General features: G+C 39.5%; 1 protein-coding gene across 3 annotated transcripts in view; it reads left to right on the top strand.

The window, feature by feature from the left end:
* The window catches only part of FRY (FRY microtubule binding protein), a 235,033-nt gene that overhangs the window by 21,809 nt on the left and 197,601 nt on the right, over positions 1-15,623 (top strand). For all 3 annotated transcript variants that reach the window (XM_065051450.1, XM_065051454.1, XM_065051440.1), the window contains exon 2: positions 8,192-8,368. The gene's annotated coding sequence lies outside the window, so the exon portion shown is untranslated. The remainder of the gene's footprint in view (positions 1-8,191; positions 8,369-15,623) is intronic.

Genomic DNA, 15,623 nt, shown 5'->3' on the forward strand with positions numbered 1-15,623 from the left:
AGTCAAGGAGAGGCCTTGCTTGGTTGTTACTTAGATTTATTATTAATTGTCTACTCTTTTTTTGTCTAAAATAATAAAGAATTAGTTGCTTTGGAAAAAGAAAAAAGTAATGCTGTACTACAGAATTTGACTATTAGACAAAGGAAATTTAAACTAAATTGAAAAGCTGGTTGATTTTGTAACATGAAGGTAAGGTACTGGCTGCAGTGGGTGTTTTATTTGTCTGTTTTTTTTCCTGAAGCTGTTTAGCTGGGGGAAAAACTATGCAGATCATGATAGGAAAAGGGTCTCTGGAGAACAGATTTCTGTTCTACCAGTTTTGATGCCCGTCTTTCAAATTGTTCTTCTTGCTTGTGCCTGCAAGAAAAGCTGGAAAAGTTCAGGTCTAAATCTTGTCTGGGATGCTTTGTACAGATGGCTTAAGAATTTCATCCGGAGTTTGTTTATTTAAAATTGCAGTGTCTGGGTCACTGAATTTGCTTGCATATCTGATTAATCAAAACAGAGTGTGGAGGGAGATCAGAAAAAAGAAAACTATTTAATGAAATGCTAGTTTAGAGGATCAAATTTAATTAAAACTAGCAAAACAAAAGCAGTAATTCCCATCTGAAAACTGTCACAGCCAGCCACATCACAGAAGCCTGCTAAAATAAACGTCAGATTTTTGTAGAAGAGGATTACTTTTAATATTTTTGTTCCAATGGACCTCCGCTTTTGCTGGAGTCACCCAGCCAACACCTGATGCCCCATTAGAAATGCTGGCAGGAGAACAGCAAAGCCAAGAACTCTCCTGAGAACGCAGCACTGTCCCGCTGGTGGTGAGTGCAACACCCCACCACCATGCACCCTCCTTGTTAGTCACGTGTAGAAAACTCCTTATCTTATAAGCAGTTAAGTGTTTTCCCCTTGTCACTGACTCCAAATGAGGCTGTAGTTATGTGATCACTGTGAACAGGAGGAACTGGTGCTGATGCTGGGAAACGAGATCCCTTCACCTCACATCCTGCTCTGTCCCCCAGCTCACTTGTGTTGGCCGTGCTCGAGTCTTCCCCACAAAAGTTAATGTGAAGTAGAGGAAGGGTTGGATTTTTTTGTTTGTGCTTTGTTTTGGTTTTTTTAACTCTCTCAGATATTTGAAATACCACCTGATTCTGTCCTTTTCACTCTTGAAATCTTTGAGAAATACAAAGCTATTCAAGACGGATGGGCAGTTTTGAGGTGAAATTTACGTAGAATGGTTGTGTTCTAAAACGTTATGTTGTAAAATAGCTAGAGACACGAGAGTTTAAACCTGGAATGGGATGGCATTTATTGATATTAATTTTCAAAGTTTTCATCAATGTGGAGCTCTCCAGAGCACGCACATGGAGCTCTCAGTGACCGTGGCGAGGGGCAGTAATCCATGTACTGCCACCTGATGGCAAACAAGGTTGATCCCAGCCTGCTTTTACCAGTTTTCAGTAGTTGAGGTGTTTTTTTGTATCAGTTTATCTTATTGTCTGCTGGTGAATTAAATAAATGTTTTTAGGACCTCAGAATGTTTATTAGCGAACTGCTTTTGCTAATAGTAATCAGGATGTGTGGGTATACGGTCAATAAGTGAGGCGAACATTTTGTCACAAATTAGGTAAATGTAAAAGAAAAGAGTGACCTTATACGTGTTTGGTGAGAATCCATCAACCAAGTTGAGCTCCAGGGATTATATAACAACACATCAGAGAATAGTGCCTGCTACGTACAGGTATGTTTATCAATCTATTTTAGAGCATAAAAGATACATCTCAGAGTCTTCATTTATAAGAAGGATATGGACAGGCTTTCCAGAAGGGCATATTATGACAGGACAAGGGGTAATGGTTTTAAACTAAAAGAGAGGAGATTGAGGTCAGCCCTGAGGAATAAATTTTTTACAATGAGGGTGGTGAAACACTGGCCCAGGTTGCCCAGAGAGGTGGGAGATGCCCCATCCCTGGAGACATTCAAGGCCAGGCTGGATGGGGCTCTGAGCAACCTGATCTAGTTGAAGATGTCCCTGCTCATTGCAGGGGGTTGGACTAGATGACCTTTGAAGGTCCCTTCCAACCCAAACTATTATATGATTTAGTAAATGTATTTAGTGCATTTACTCTACTCTGTAATGCAACATAGTTACCAGAAAAGACTCCCCTTTAAGAGACCAGTATGTTGGGGTAGGAGTTGAAGTATGAAGACAGACTAATCCGTCTTGTCTTTGAGGTCATGAGGAGAAAGCGCGAGGACCAGATCTGTACGTACAGTGCGAGCTGTGTCACTGTGCAGAAATGTTGACGCTGCCTTCCCGAGCTGTTCACACCAGACTGGCCAGGTGGAACTAGAAGAGAAGTGCAGCTGGTTGGGTGGACACAAGCGACTGCTAGAGCCCTGCCCTGCTCCTTCCAGCACGGAAAGCTTTTCATTGTGCTGTGCCCCCGGAGCTGCAGTGAAGCAAGGGCAGCTGGGCCTGGCGCGGCCTTGCACCCCCCGGGCTGGCTGGGCACATCCCCGCTGCCTGGGAGGTGGCTGCTCCCCTCTGCATTAAATACTTCAAAAAATACAAGTTCTAGATGAATATAAATGGATAACTTCCCTAGCTAAGCTTATCCTCACTGTGGTGCTTCATCAGTTTCTGGGCAAGCAGAGGAACGGAAAGACTTCTGAATTGGGGAGAGTGGGGAAATCGTTAAATGGAATAAATTTTATGAACGATGAAGTGATATAGGGCCAAATAGTTTTGGTGTTTTTTTTTTCTCATTCACTAATATTTGAGGTGACTGGTTTCCTTGATTCCTTCACAGAAGATTTCTTTATAAATCTCCAAAATAATAGGATTTATCTTGTATTATAATTTTGACTACTTTTAACTAGCACAAACTTAGTAAATTAAATGAATAGTTAATTTTACCCCTAAAACTCCGTCAACAGTGATTTTAATATTTGCCCTCACTATTTTTTTTCAGTTTAACATCTCAGCACAAAGATACTAATGCTTGCTCTGCAAGTATTCAAAATATCCAGCTATTTTACCAGTAACTTTTTTAACAAGACTTTTTTATAAGTGAAGGTTCTTTCAGTATTCAATGGAAAGGGAAGATCATTGCCAGAATAGCGAAGTACTTACATGATCCTCTGCAGGATATTAACGTGTTCTCTGCATGAATTATTTATCTTAGTAATCGTTATCATATCATGATCTCAGAATTAATTACAACATTGAGTGGGAAATATTTCAGCTGCCTTTGATTCATTCTTCTGTGTTGTTTGTTACCTTCTTTTCTTAGTAAGCTGCATTTCTCATGACGAAAAGCAGTATTTCCCCTTACGCTCCTTGTTCCTGCATCTCTTTTTCTTTTTGCCCTCACTTTCAGTTGCAGAACAACTGGTGCTGTTGCTGTTTTGAACCCCACCCTTAGGGTTGCCAGGCAGAGGAACTTCATTGCGTAAATAACCTGTTACTGAACAGGCTACTGCAGCCCCAACCAGCCACCTAATGAGCAGCCAAGTCTTAAAGGAAATAACTTCTACCATTTACTGGTTTGGAACCAGACCTTTTAAACGTGGAAAAAAAAATAAAGCAGTAAATTTGCTTTAAAATAATAAAACAGCTACAGAGAAAGAAATCTTTGCCAGCAGAAACAAGTGTAAAGCAAGAATATAAATGCCTGAAAATAACTCTCAAAATAGTAACTCCTGAAAATGGATGATAACATCATGCATTGCAAATGCTCAATTGCTTTTTTTCAGTTTTGAGGTTTAGGGATGTGGGTTCAATTTGGGTCCTCCTCTGGCTTCTGGACTGGTTTGTGAGTGACCTCAAATGAACTACACAGATCTTGTGAGATCGTTTCTGGTTTGTTCTGTGCAATAAATATTTGACTCTAATAATTCACATCTTGACATTCCAAATCAAACTGATTTCTCCATCCCGGTTAAGTGGTAAAATATAAATTACTCCAAGTAGAAGCATGTGTGTAAATATTTGAAACAGAGAAGCGATGCTTTCTGAGAAGTACTACAAATTTGGTTGGCAAAAGTTTGTGTACATTTCATCATGTTCTGGAGATTACTATCTGACCATCAGTTTTTATTAGCACCGTCCTAAAGTTGATAAACACAGAAATATTAGGAGAGAATCACATGAAGCTGCATGCAGAAAAGAGAGACACACAGAGCAGAGCCTGGAAGGGTGGAGAGATGATGGGTATGAATTTCAGGTGAGCAGGTAGGATGCTGTGAAAACAAAACTAGGCAGGTACAAAACTGTACAGAGCTTAAAGTTGCAAAGTTAAGAGAGAGTGTTAGGAGCAGGTTTGCAATAGCTGGTGACATTTCTGAGACTAAATTTTTCGCTGCTGTTAAGGTCAGCTAAGAAAAGCTGTTCTGTTGGTTCTTGGATTCTGGTCAGTGTTGGCTTTAGGGTTTAGCTGTAGGTAAAGTAGACAGTTACTAACCATTTGGCTGGTGGAAGCAGCCAGACAGCTCAGTAAGACCTGCTTTGGTCCTGCCTTTCCTGGCCATCCACCAGAAAGCAGTATATAGAGTTTATATTTAAATCACCTTGTATCTGGCATCTGGACTCAATTTATCTGCATGTGTCACCAGAAGTGGTTTGAGCAGTTCCTTTTGAGGATGATAGTCTATGTAATGCATTTATTGTCAGTTCTCAGTTGCCACGGTGAAAGTTGTCTCATATAAATAGTTGTTCTTTGAGGAGAGCTGTCATTTCTACTGATGGGAGCTGCACATAAGTTGCTATTTAGTGTTGGTGTCAATGTTATTTAGTATTGAAATCTATTAGAAGTATCAGACAAAGAGTGGGCTCGTAAAGAACATTTTACCCTTGTAATTAGGCAGATCAATTCTGACCATCTGCAAAGATTGGCTAATGCATGACAGGTCCAGCAGCATTGAGTATTCTGATATTAAGCTACATTGTGCTATATATCTCAAGTTTCTGTCAGTAGGGCTGAGATGTGGTGTGTTTGTTTGGTTTTTATTTTGTTTTGTTTTGTTTTTTTCCTTTTCATGTGTCTTTCTGTATAAAGGAATCTTTGTCGTAGCTTAAGGACGGAACAAATGACGCTCTGAAATGAGTGCAGGCGGGAAGGTGCTGCAGGAGGACGGGCCAACAGAGGGTGCTGGAGTGATGCAGCTCCTACCATCACTCATTTTTTTGTTTTCTGAAGAACAATGTGTATTTCGACAAACCTCCTTATTTGGGGATCTTACCTTACAGCTGGGGAGTTACTGCAGTGTTTGTGCATTTAATGCCACAGTTTTCATACTTTTAAATATTAATTAACCAATAATATTTACAAGAACAATGTGTACCTACTTAGGTTATTTATTTATTTTCTTTACTTCTAAAAAATGACACAAATAAAAATCCTGCTTTTCAGTAGAAAAAGCTGGTCACAGTGGAAGTGCCAATGATCTCTGTGGCTTATACGTGTTGTATTGCATATATTTTGATACCGATGTAACAAAACACCTGATCTATGACAGCCATAGGTTGGTATAAATAACACCTGTGTAGAAATAGCATACTTACCAAGAAATGTCTGAAGGAGAATTAATAAAAAGTTAGAAAGCATAAGACAAATAATTGTGCAATACTTGGCAGTCAGACAAATCATGTCCATACTGTACTTTATTTCAGGTTCCTAATTTTTGTCCTTGTTCAGGGTCCGGTTTCTGCAGTGGTTGTGGAGGAGAGCGTGCCCTTTATCTACTGGACTGAAGAGGTGGTGTGTCTGCACAAGGCTGTAGCGTTTGGCTGGAGGTTGCTTGATTCACCCTGCCCCTGTTCTTGTAAATGAAGTGTGTCCATGAAAGTCAGTATTTACAGTGTTGCCTGAGAGTCTGTTATGGAAAGTGCTCCCTCCCTCTCCTCCTGACTGTCCTCCCCACAAAGTGAAGGGTAATGACTTCAGGCTACCAGAGACTGGAAAATGCAAATTTATCACATGAATATGCAGAAAAAGGTGATTGCTTTTAAGATGCAGTCTCATCTAACTGCACAGATCTGATGTATGATGGACTAAATCCACTCTGTTGTATTGATTATGATAACCTGAAGTATTCCATGTTTTTGGGATTTTCTTTGAGTTTAAAACTTGATAAATTTTTGTCCAAAAATCTTGTACATCTCTGACAACATCTCACAAACGTGAACGGGCTTCTCAGCAGGGAGATGAGGAACTGGAGTAGTTTCAGGAACCTGTCAGATCTGCCGTCTGTCACTTCTCATTTTCCAGAAACCAAAAAACGTCTAAACAATAAGGCCTTATCTTTAAAATGCATCTGGAGTATAGCATACAAAAAGACACCTAAATTTGCAGAAAGTTTGAAGCAGCAGATCTGAGCCATGGCTGCCCTGTCTGTCTCAGTGACTTTTGACTTAGATGTCACAGTTCGATAGTTCTCTTAATCTTCAGGAAACCTGAACTCTTGCGTAAACATGCCAGAAGAGAATTATCCAGACTTACAGTACTGCTTCTTAAAGCATGAGCAGAAGTGCTATTGTGTTTTTGTGGGAAATACCTTCCAAGGGCTATCCAGAAGGAAGAAGGCACTGAAGAGAGAGAAATAAAAAAGTATAAACCGTTTAATAATATGTGGTGAAGTGGTGAGGGTGGTTCCTGTTGTTAAGGGAAGGGTGGAGAGAGGAGACATGGTTGTAAAACACCGCTTTATCATATGTCAGAAAACTGAGTATCATTTGCTAATATCAATTCAGTTGATTTTAAGTTGATTTCAGTTGATTAAGTGCCCTATCAAACATTTGTTGGGGCTGAACAGGTCAGCCAGTGTTGCTGGAGTTGGACTGTCCTGTTTGCTCCTGTGGGTCTAGAGTATTCAGGTTGAGATACGCCGTTCAAGAGGCTGCTCTGACAGCACTGTGGTTGTCCAGGTGGGTTTGACTCTGTCCATGGAGGTGTTCAACACTATGGTTGAACGAGGCCCCGAGCAACTGCATCTCATATTGAAGTTAGCAAACAAGGTGTCTTACTCATTTCACAGACCTATGTAGCATCATCACTCCTTAAGCTCACAGACAACATTCAAATTCTCCTTGTAGTAACAGAACGCGAGTTGGGTTTGATGATCCAGCATTGTGAGCCTCTGGGCACATCCGTCACGGGACAGCCCTCTCCCTCAAAGCGCGGTGCCCACATCTGCTGCCAGTGGTTTTGCACACAGGCGTGGTGCAGGTGGCAGTCTCAGCTTCAGAGCCTTTTGTTCCTGTTGGGATCTGCTCAAAACTCTCAGCTTCTTTTCCATCTCCACCTTCCAAACTGGCATTAAAACCTTGGACACACTGACAGTAACATGGCAGCAGACGATGAGCGTGTTGCTTGGAGAAGGACCACCAGAGACAACTTCATGCTCCTCATGGTTCCATGACCAGTGAATCCCAGACATAAACCTGAGTAAGAACAGTCCTGCAGCCCAAAAGCCATCTCTGTGTTGTGTTATTTGAGGGCTGAGAAGATGTCAGCCAGTCTAGGTGAGGAAATGTTGCGGTGGTAGCTTTGTGCTGCTTCCATGTAGCATAAGAGTAAACATACATGGCCTGTCTCGAAGAATGGTTATGGGTGAATAATTGTTGTTTCTGAGCCTGCAGCTGTTATTAGGCTGAATTAAAAAAATGGCTGCCAGATGCCTGTGGTTTCACCAAATAGAAATGTAATGTTTCCTGTTCTTATAGGGGCCTTGTAGTTGTACCTGAATAGCAAAAGATTCCTACTCTCAGCAGTTTTATTTTCCAGAGGTGCCACTCTGTTTACTTCTGCTTAAGGAATTACAGCATAATGCAGTTTCTGCTGTTGCTTATAGTTTCTGATCAGAAATCTACTAAAACCAACCAAACAACAAAAAGACTAGTTCATGTTGTCACTGTAAAGACAAGTTGTAATTTAAAAAATTTACAACATTTGGATATATAATTTTCCCACTTGTTTTGTGTCTCTATCCAAGAGCATGAATTCCTGGTAAGAAAATATGCAATTATTCTTTTAACAGCATCTATTATGAAATGTTTGCTAGATAAATACCATTTTTAAGGTCATGTTTTAAGACTTGGATTTTGTTTAATCTTTTGCTTAATCTGGGAGCAGTAATATATCACGTTGTCCAGATGACTGAAGGTTAAGGCGCCTGTTGTTTTCCCTAGGTAGCTGTGATGGCTCACAATGCAGAACAGTGATCTCCAGGAAGCAAGCAAGAGAGCATCCAGGCTGCTTGCACTTAACCCATCTCTGTCTGACATAGAAAACTATTTATGAAAATTAAATTGCAAAATTAAAGCATTAAGACAGATCACGACTGGAAACTGTTGCTTCAGGGAAAGGTAAGACTTTGCATTCATTATCTAGTCATTACAGATTTACATGAGATTTTTCTGTTAGAATGATAGTGAATTTTAGGTATGAATGCTTTTATTGAATAAATGTGGCAACTAATATTCTTTCCTTAGTAAATAGTTTAAAGTATTTTGCAGAGGTGAAAAATATAAAACATGCATGTTGGGATTTGGAAGCTCGTGTCTATGTAGTTCTTACTGAAAAGGGTCGTGCACATGAATTTAAATATTTTGCAATGACAGGTTTTGGTTTCTTATGGCCTCACTTTAAATATGAATTACAGAACTGTATGAAGACCATCACATGTGACATGAGATTGTGAACATGCTTTACTCCATGCGTTTATGGACTCTTTGTCTTAATGTCAGTCAAAGCTGGCAAACTGTTACCAGGAGCTGAAGAAACTTGGGGGTTTTAACTAATCTGATACAGTGCAAGTGTTTAGTTAAAGCCTTCCTGGGACTGAAATTCCTTACAGAAAACAGCTGGCTATATTTGGTTTTGTAAATGCTGATACGTGTTTGAAAACAGATGAGGAAGCATTTTGCCTGTGTACTAAATAAATATCTGAAATAGTTGCCGTTGCTACCATGCATTTATATCTCAAGGAACCATGGGAAAAATAGAGAGCAACAGGAGTAGAAATTTATCAGTGTCCTTCTCTTGAACAAAACAAAACCTTTTTTTCCTACTGAAAAAGGTTGGATGTGTTTTAACCTATCTTTATTAAGCTGTAGTTAGTCCTTCTGCCATTTAAGAATAAGATTTGTTTGAGTCAATTATTTTTGCCCTGTAATCAGCTGTAAGTCCCAGCAAATTATATTGTTAGCAGTATTTCTGCTGGACTACTGGCTTCCCCAGTGCTCCCAATTCTACACCACTGAAGAGTGAAATATTTTCTTTTGCTTTTAAAGAGCAGTACTATAAAGGCTCTTGACACAGCCACAGACTTTTGAATCTGAGTAGTTATTTTTATGTTATTTTATTGCTTAAATGCAGATTTTTCCATTTCAGCTTTTCTAGATTTTTGGATGATGGCTTTCAGTACACCGAGACAATTATATTATAATACCATTTATAATTCAGTGCCTGTTTTATTTCAATGTAGACTTTTTTTTAATCCAAGACAGTGGAGATCAAAACAAGTAGAATGATGTATTTATGCTGTAGGGCACAGAGATCTGTACATATGTGATATGTATTCTAGACCTATATGACCTACATGACCATCATGATGATGGTGATTTTCATTGCCTAGAGATGAGCCGTTCTGTGCATGCTGACATGGAAAGGGCTCCATATGGCTGACTCTATGAGTTCAGCAAGGGCTCTAGGACACATCTCCACAGCAGCGTGTGTGATTTCAACCTTTTGTACCATTGGAACATGCTGAAATTCCCATGTCAGTTGCTGAAGGGTGTGAAGGAGACCTCTAACCCATATAAAATAATGCAGCCAAAGGAGTCTAGAACATGGTCACGAGTGCTCTGGACACAAGATTGAGCACGTATCATTGCACCACATGAGCCAGGAGGGAATGTGTGATGACTCTGGTCTGGAAAAGTATAACTATATGTAATTACAGGCTCTAAGCTGGGAAACGAGAGCTGTTTCCTAGACTACCTTGCGACTATAATTCTAGGACCTCCTGTGTTCCAGTTAAGCCAATACTAAGAAAATATTGTGATTCTGTGACCACTTCTGAACTAGTTTATCTGTTTTACTGTGTCTTGAAACAACTGATTATACTAATGCTTCTCCTTCACAAAGCCGTTTAAGAAGATATAACACAACCTCTCAGCAGTTAAGCTAATGGCTTCTGAGTGAAAACAGTATCTCATGGCAGGCTTCCCACTCCACTGAATACAAATTTGGCATATTAGCAGGTGTCTTGTAAATGTCCTTGAACTCAGAGTTTGAATTACATGAATATGCGAGCAGATTCATGGACTTTTATTTTCTAAAAGGGAGATGAGACCAACTGACATGACGTGCTTTTGTGAAATCTATCTTTTACAGTTTAGAAAAAATCCCAGGCCATGGGTGGAATTATTTAGTTCCATTTAACCAGAACAGTGTTGGTTTTTAATTACACTTGTGTCGTATCAGAAAAAATAGCAGTACTAAAGTCTTATGAATATGGGACCTTTTTCCATAGGTTCTCTCAGGTTTTGGAGGATAACATTGCCCTCATCAGCGAGAGAATGTTGGGGGAGATTGTATCTGTTGCTACTCATAAACATAACTGCCTTATTTCCTCCTGTGTATTTTAAAGCTTCACTATAAATTTACGCTCTTTGATTTATTTGGTCTGATGATATTTTAGTAGTGTATTTGTCCAGCTCTAAATTTAACTCAATCAGTTCTGTGCCTTTGGCTTTTGGAAATAACAAATGAAAATTGTCTATTCAGACCCACTAAAGCATGTGACAAGCTATCTGGCAGTAATCTAGGAATGCATTTAATTGTGTTTAGTTATGCACTTTTTTTGCTAAGTTAGTCTTAAAATTTTGCAAGGTAGAGGCCTCACAGGACATAAAAACTCAAGCATTATATTTTTAGTGCTTTGGCTTCATTTTTCAAAGTTTGAGAAGCTCCCTCATTTCTTCCCCTAGTTAACTGTGAAGCCTGTGTTACCTATGAAGGTCCTGTCATAGTCATTGAATCATTCTGGTTGGAAAGGACCCTTAAGATCATTGTGTCCAACCATAACCCAACTCCAGCACTAAACCATGTCCTTGAGAACCTCGTCTTTTAAACACCTCCAGTGATGGTGACTCCACCACTTCCCTGGGCAGCCAGTTCCAGTGCCAATGTTTACTTAAGTTCTGATAACAAGCATTGGTTTATTTAATGTTAAAGAAAAGTGCAGATCACAGCAGCAATAGGTTCAGGAAGTTGTTCTCCATTTCAGTCTCCCCTTTTGGAGAGACTTAAGCCTGGCTTTGTGGAAGCATCCAATTCTATAATTGTCTGGACTATGTACATACATACATGGATTATAGTACCTCATGAGCTGGTGAATGAGATATTTAAATAGGTTGGACTGATACATGGGAATAGATGAGAGCTGGGTGTCCAAGAATTGAGAGGGAGCATGAATAGACCAGTAGGTTAAAAAATATAACATGAGGAAAAAAACAAGAAGAAAAGGAAGAACTAAAAATAGGTTTGTTTTGTTATTTTAGGGATTTCTGCTGGTTACATAAAAATTGCTGAACTTAAAAGGTCATACTAGGAGTGCTCAGTACCTCTCAAACATTCATTTTAACCTAGTGCAGAGACATAAATGAAGACTGACACTTGGAATTTGGGGGAGGCAATATAATTTTTTTTTCTCATTAAAAATATCAGTGTTCTAGCTCGGGAGCTGTTCTGAGAAACAGACCAGCATCATTCATCATGTTGTAGCCAACAGTATTGAGATTGGCTTGAATAAGTATAATAACATTTTTGGGCTGATAAGGATCACTTAATATTGCCTAAGAGTGTTTTTTGGTTTTCTTTTCATGTTAAGGTCCTGTAATAAATCATGAAAGGAGTTTGTCAGTATTAATCCCAGAAGAGTTTTTCAGAATCTTTGTAGCTATGTGTGAGTGTTTAAATGATTTGGTTTTTGCTTGTACCTCTATTTACTTCCTTAAAAAGAGGAAGAAAAAAAAAAGAAAAAAAAAATTGAAAGTGGGAGACCTGCATCTGGTATTAAAGAAAAGATTTCTTTTAGGAGTGTGTATAGCATGAAAGATATCACAAAATAGGCAGCCATTCTTATTGAAACAGCAAATACTTTAAAAAAAAAATCACAAAATGAACGACAAAATCACAGAAAGTGTGCCGTTATTTCCAAAGTAAATATTTTACCAAATAGGTTTTTGATAGAAGGAACAAGATGTACAAGGAACAGGATGTGATACATATCCAGTACATCGTGTCAAACACGTTTTAAACTTCCTGGCTTTTCTCTTGCGTATGTTTAGATAAAGCTTAAATGGTTCCACTCAATGCTGTTTTCCTTTGATTAAAACAGATAACATTTTCCCCAAGTAGATGGCTGATTTGGGGGGTCTTTTAAGTATAAGCAATTTTTTCTTGTACATGTTCCTCTGTATAGTAGAATAAGGGAAAGGCTTTCATTCTTCATTCCCCCCTATAGAGAAATGAGCTACGAAGTCCAAAGACACAGATACGCTACTTTTTCTCTCAGTGCTGATGTGCTATTTTGGGATATGTGCTGACCTGCTTTCTGTGGTTTCCAGAAAGCGAACTGAAAAATTTTAGCTCAGGCTGCAGAAAGATTTGGATTTATTTTTCAGTAGATTTTTGTACATCCTTTCACACAGATACACACATACCCATGTTGGCTAATGTGGGGGTTGATGTACAGCAGCAAATCAGGATTGCCAGTTTTGGTACAATTTCAGCAAGAGGAGCAGCAGAGATCTGCTGCTGGACACCTTCCTTAAGAGGGTTTGACGGGAAGATATTTCCAATCTAGCGGTGCCATTATTCAGTTACATGGTAAGACAGAAAACATTCAGACCCCAATTCTGAATAAATTTGATACCTAAGTAGAAACATCCAAAATTGCTTTAAGAATCTTATTATATTTTTTCCAGTTTCTTCAGCATTTTCGTAGAGACTGGAAGATAGAACTCCTTTGAATTGTTTACTTTGACTCTGTGTACCTCTTTATTTAGCACTCTGAGAATGTTCAGCCCCTTAGTTTATTTAGCACTCTAACCATCAAAGAATGTTCAGCCCCTTAGTTTGCTCTTCCCAATTAAAATAATGATACATAGAGCTTGGGTATGTATCAACAAATAGTGAGGGATGAAGACGTGTTCCTGCCCTCTGCTTAAGGCAGAAAACATTCATCAGCCCCGGGAACCCCGCGCTCACATGTCGGCTCTTTCCGGCAGAGCAGCTCTGCTGATGGAAGAAAATCCTTTTGAGTTTATTGTGCTTCACTCATGATGACCATAGAGCAGAAGATCTTGGCGTGTCATTCCCCTCATCTAACCTGCGTGAGCACACAAAGGTTAAACATCCTCTGAGTCTCAAGAAACATCTGCACTTAACGGGAAAAGACAATTTCTCCTCTGCTCAGTTAGGGGAGATGCATTCTGCCCTGCAGAGGTACCTCTCTGTCTGTCGTGGATCAGACTTCCTGTGCTGCATTCTCTGCCACACAAGCAGATGCATCCTGCTTGTTATACTTCAGAAATGTATCTGGGAATCTCATTTCTGCTGAAATGTGCTCTGAACTTCACCCATTTCTCCATGTGCTTCCAATCTGTGTAGTGAACCAAGAGGATCTTGGGTTATTTAGGTCCCCTTGGGACTCCCTGTTAGTTTCCACCCTCCCCCCAAAATATTTATTGCATTTGCACGCTATGCTGAAAGAGCTGTTTCCTCAGTACTCTGCTGTTTGGAGTCAAGACTTGAAAGGTTAACCCCAAACAATTGTATCCGCTGAAGAAAGACAGAAGTGATATGACCAGCCGTGTCAAGTGCCATGAATAGGTCTGATCCTTGCTATAGTACCTTTTCACTTTCATAGCTGAAAGTTGTTCTCAGATGCAGAGTTGCTTTATCAGCTTAACATGACGGTACTGCTTAACTACAAAAAACTCAAGGGTAATGATTCCTAACACAAATTGTTGAAGGACTTATCTTACTGATATATGTCTTCCCGAAAATAATTAGTTTCTGTAGTATAACCACTTTTTCTTGGATGTTTGCACAAGTACGGAAGCGTTCAGGAATGTATTTTTCATCTTTTGCTGTCCTAGAGCCTGGTAACGACTTCCCAGAGATAAGCCAGATCATGGTATTCTGTGCTATCACAGGCATTAGTCCTTCAAATTCCTCTTGAAACTAATCTGAAATGTCAGGAAATTATAGTTTATTTGAGCTTTGTGAGGATACTTCAACAGGGCTGCACTATCTTTGCTTGAGTATCTTTGAATCTAGATTAATTTCGGGATTATCATCCTGAGTCCTAAAAGACCCAAATGGCCTACAGTCTGCCTGAAAGACTTAGTGCTCCTCAGTATTTTGCCACTCATCTTAATTTGGGGGTTATAGAGTCCGGAGCGGAACTTGCCAGAAGCAGGAGGCTGATGTTCGTGCATCTCCCTGGGCCGTGGAATGAATCACTGGAGGAGTTCAGTGGGAGTCTCGCTGTGTTTTGGGAGTGTTGCAGGATTTATCTCCCTTGGCAAGGTTTTCTTTCTCTAACTAAGCTCTTAATTGACTTTGTGTGAAATGAATTCCCCAGTTCTGATGCCCTTCATAGAGATAACAGTAGAAGACAGTAAGGAGTGGAAGCATGTTTCCTTTTCTTGAGAGAGCTGATAAACATGTCAGTTAATGTTCACGATCAGTGGGCAAACGGGTGTCTTAAAATATGTACTTGCTACAGTGAGTGTCTGACTTAAGCTAGGTTATTGCACAGTTTCATTTTACACTAACACTTCATTTTTCTCAGTTGTTTTCATACCTGTTACTAGCCAGAATAAGGTCGTGTTGCCTTAGTTTGAAATTTAGCAGTTGCACAGCTGACACTCAGGAAAGTAACTCTCCTTTTCTCTTCTATTGTTGCAAGAGTGATCTTCATTTCTTATTTTCATTGCATGCAGTAGTGTGTATATATATATTTGGTGTTTATCTGGTGAGCCTTGGGCCGCTGCAGCTGTGTGCAGGGACACTTTCAGCAACACAATCCCTAAGGGGAGCATTTGTTAAACACATGATCTCTTTCGTCATTTTGCCCGATTACAGCGCTTGCAAAGGGGACACAACTCCTCTCTTCTGCTAATACTGTTTTGAATCTATCTACTATCATTCTTGCAAATTAACTATTGTCAAATTAGTCTAAATTGTAGTTAACTCAGGCCAATACATAGTCACAAAGAATCTCATCCAAATTTTTAGATGTTTTTTTCTAATTCATTCTTGTTCTGCTTGTATTAATAGCTGTGACCACTGAGAGTCCTAATCTGAATAACCATAGGGAAATGGAATAATCAGTACATCTCTATGGTTTTATTAGCCACATTAAAAAATATATATACATAAATTGCACAGGCACACTCCCTTAAATCTGACAATGGTATGCAGCCTATATAAATTGTGTCAGGTTCACAGCAGTGTAATACAGCATGATGGTTTTCCAGTCCTGTCCAGGAACAAGGTTTCAGGCATGATTGGGATGCCATCTTGTCATGCAGCTGATGCTTT

This window comes from Columba livia, chromosome 1 (genome assembly GCF_036013475.1).
Source record: "Columba livia isolate bColLiv1 breed racing homer chromosome 1, bColLiv1.pat.W.v2, whole genome shotgun sequence".
NCBI classification, from domain to species: domain Eukaryota; kingdom Metazoa; phylum Chordata; class Aves; order Columbiformes; family Columbidae; genus Columba; species Columba livia.